Here is a 3995-nt window from a genome sequence, read left to right on the forward strand (position 1 = left end):
GACTCAGGGTCAGGCAATCTTAGACATCCTGATAAGGTTACGAGTCTTTTCATACAAGACATATTTAAAACTAACCCCAGACCAAGTATTACAACCATAATCCCCCAAAATCCCATTATTTAGAACACCGAGTTCCTGCTGAGATGCCAAAGCCAGAAATCTCAAAGCAAAGAGTGACAGTTTATCATCTTTTACAAGTGAGAGAAAAATATCAAGGAGGAAAGGAAACTCCTCCCTCCTAAATTAATCAAATCAATGCTATCTTCAGTTCTGACAAGAACCAGAGTCCTCAATTTCCTGATTTGAGATGTCCATTTTCAAGGTGACTGTCAAAGTCAAGAAGAGCTTTCAGGCTTTTCTTTGCCATGACCCATGAACTCCAGTCCTTCAGCAGGAATCTCCTTCTCCTTTATTGCTTTCTGATCTGAACACACTGATGGTAGTGCTTGAAGAGGTCAGTGCATGGGTCCCTGGAGCAGTGCGCCCTGAGGAACTTCTTGGCAAACCAGTGACTGAAGCACTGGTGGGTGCACGCATTTCATGTTGGTGCAAGCCTCCCCTAGGCTGTTCATGGCGTGGGCCAGAAAAAGTGATCCTATTGAAGCCTCACTGAACCCTTGGAGTAAGCAATTCTTTTGACAGCCAATGAGCCATCACTTAGAGAAGCTGAAGACCAAGGCTGAACACTAAGTTGCTGAGATGTGAACATGGGGGTGGGAGGTGGGGGTGGGGGTTCCTCAATCCCTCTTCCCTCCTCCCTTACTCCTCCTCCCCATCCAATCCCTGGCAGGAGTGCCCCCTGTGCTTTGGAATTTCCTCAAAACAGCAAGATGATGCAGGAAGAGCAGGGCCCCGAGGTGGAGGGTCGTTGGCTGGGTGGTCTGTGGGGGGCCGCCGGACTTCCAGGGGGACTAGGCAGCTGAGTCGCCTGGGCCTGGTACCCTGGGCCTTTGCCCTTCTGTCGTTTGCAAGTGACGTCACCGTCTCTCCACAGCTCCTGTGCCTTTTGGACTTCTCCCTGTCTGTGGCGCCCTGAGGACAGGAAGACTCCTCTCCCTTTATTAGGCTAACTGAAAATCAGGGGTTTTCTCAACTTCTGCTTTTGCCCTTAGCCTCTTCCCAAAGAACCAGCCACGCAGAAGCCCATGGAGAAATGGCAACGTAACCCCAACTCAGCTGTTTAAGGGAAAAGATCATGTCTGGTGGGGAGGTGGGTGGGACTGAAGACTTGGGGTGAGAACCTCGGATATTTAGGGCAGGTCTTCGAGACTGGACATTGTATTCGGGCTGGACGTTCCCTTATCCTGTGGGTGAGAATCCTCAGGCAGGCATCACCGGCTTCCAATTCCTTCAATGACAAAGCCAGCCCCATCACATCCCAGAGTCTGCATTCCCCCACCCCCTCCCACCCACCGTTGCTAAATTTAAACCTCATCTGTCCTTTTCCTGTAGAACGAGGTTATTTTAGGGAGCGACAGCAGCGTGGTGCCGCGGGAGACGCAGCGACACCAGCGCGATGAAAATAAGCGTGCCAGCTCCTCCCGTCTCTCAGATGCGCCTGCCTGCCGGCCTGGACTCACCCATCTCTCTCCGCACCAGCTCCCTTCCTGCCGCTCCTTGTCTTTCCAGGAGGGGGCGCCCCGGAGCAGGAGGCCTCAGCAGGTCGCTGGGTGAGAAGAGGGCTTCAGGGGAGGCAAAGTCCAGGACGCCCGGAGCCCACAGTGCACCGAGGAGCACTGAGGATGCAAGCTCAGCTCATGCTACAGGCACCCTGGAAAGGTCCTAGGGTCTGGGTGTGTGTGTGTTGGTCGTTCAGTCGTCTCTAACTCTTTGCAGCCCCATGGACTGTAGCCCACCAGCTCCTCTGTTCATGGGATTCTCCAAACAAGAATACTGGAGTGGGTTGCCATTCCCTCCTCCAAGGGGTCTTCCCAACCCAGGGATCCAACCCAGGTCTAATGCATTGCAAGCAGATTCTTTACCATCTGAGCCACCAGGAAAGGCCAGGGTCTAGGTGATTCACCAGTCGACTGGTCTAGAGGAACCCCGAGGGGAACCAGAGGACATATTTTGGGGGGACAACATGCAGAGAAGGTAATATGAGCTCTTCCACGGGTGCTAGGCGACTGGGAGCAGACATGTCATGCCTGACGTGTCCCAGCAAAGCCCCCAAGGCAGGGGCTGGCAGCTGCCGAAATGCAGGTTTTAGGATCGTGGAAAGGTTGCAGTGTGGTGGAATCCTGATGTGGTCAGAGCCCTGGTGTGTGTGTGTGCATGAATGTCCACCTTCCCAGAAGACACAAAGATGAGCATTCAGGTCTCTGGTCTAGTAATAGGATGCAGACACTTGGTTCTTGATCACTTGGTTACTGTCTCTGCCTCTACAGCTTCTCGCAAGGGTCTGGCTCTCCATCATGCACTTTTCAGGAAGCTCATCAGTTTTCACTGCAGAGAATGGACTTAAGAGGAAAACAGGCTTTCAGTGTGAAACAGAAGGTCCAAATGAGGCCAAAGGAGATGTTTGCTGTATCAAATTACATGAGGAGAGAAATGGGAAGCCCTGCCCAAGTCCTGGCGTCCTGAGGCTTTGGGAGGTTCTGTGAGGGAGGTTGGGGAACTTTCCAGGAGATCTTGAGCAACAAAATAGAAACCCATTTGGACTCCTGCCTGCCACCCCTTCTCTGCACAATGGGAGTCAGCATCTTGCCTCACTCCTGATTCCCATTTCCAGTGTGTGTGTGAGAGAGAGAGAGAGAAAGAGAGAGAGACTGAGAGAGGAGAATGAGTCCACAAGCAAGAGTGGGCACTTGGGGCAATGTGGGGGCACATGGGCTTCAAAGTCTTCTCCAGGACCCACCCACCCCATGGTGACATGGCCACCTGCCCAGCTGTCACGTCAGGAGGTTCCGGCAGCCATGGGCTGGCATCTGGGGTGTCAGCGCTACGGATGAACAGGAGGGACAGGAAAGGCTGCACCGGTAAGACACAATCAGTGATCCATGACCCTGGAGAGTCCCCAGGAAACGAATGCAGAAAGGTGCATTTCAGAAGAAACCCTGGTTGGTCCCAGAGATGGATGATCCAGGGAGGCCGGGACTGGGCAGACGCTACGAGATGGACTCTGTGCTGCCGACGTGTTTACTTGCCCCATCTGCTCCCAAGAGCTGGGGCTTGAACTTGAATGAAGATTCCGGGTCCTGAGTCTTGGCCACACTGTGGGGGCTCCAGGGGCAAATGGGCTTCCCATTTGGTGGCGCTAATGGTAAAGAATCCACCTGCCAGTGCAGAAAATCTGGAGATGCGGGTTTGATCCCTGGGTTGGGAAGACCCCCTGGAGTAGGAAATGGCAACCCACTCCAGAATTCTTGCCTGAAGAATTCCATGCAGAGGATCCTGGCAGGCTACAGTCCATGGGGTCGCAAAGAGTCAGAAACGACTGAGTGACTGAGCGCAAGGGCAAACACTTGGCTCCACTGCTCTGTGTGGGAAGCTGTGGACCCTGAGGCCAGGGGTGCGTGAGGACTAGGAGGGACAGTAAGAGGAGAGGGGTGAGCTCCCTGAAGCTTAAGACCAAAGACTAAAATCTTACTCTCACACCTTGTTAGCACTGAGGCTTCGATATCTGAAGGCTCTGCCCATTGAGCCATTGCTCTGAGCAGCTCCAGGGAGAACAGGCAGGCTGCCTCCCACGTGTTATTGCCACAGACATTGAAACATGACCTTGGCATCCACAAGGGCCCCTCCAGGAGAGGGTTCTGCAGGCACCTGCTGGGTCACATCTGTCCTTTGTGCACTGACGCCCCCAGGCCAGAGGGCCACCAGAGAAGCTCCCCTCTCCCCTCCTACCAATTCATCTTTTCTCATAGAATCAATCTGAGAGCCACACGCATCTCATTCATCCTTCAGAGCCCCTACTGCGCACCAGACCCTGTGTGAGTTCTGAGGACACAGAGAGTCTGGTAGTGGAGACAGATGTGAACCATCAGGTAGTGAAG

At 53.4% G+C, this 3995-nt stretch overlaps 1 pseudogene; it reads right to left on the minus strand.

The window, feature by feature from the left end:
* Positions 1-335: 335 nt before the first annotated feature.
* Positions 336-572, minus strand: LOC109558659 (TP53-regulated inhibitor of apoptosis 1 pseudogene; annotated as a pseudogene).
* Between the last annotated feature and the right edge of the window lie 3423 nt (positions 573-3995).

This window comes from Bos indicus, chromosome 5 (assembly GCF_029378745.1).
Source record: "Bos indicus isolate NIAB-ARS_2022 breed Sahiwal x Tharparkar chromosome 5, NIAB-ARS_B.indTharparkar_mat_pri_1.0, whole genome shotgun sequence".
Lineage (NCBI taxonomy): Eukaryota > Metazoa > Chordata > Mammalia > Artiodactyla > Bovidae > Bos > Bos indicus.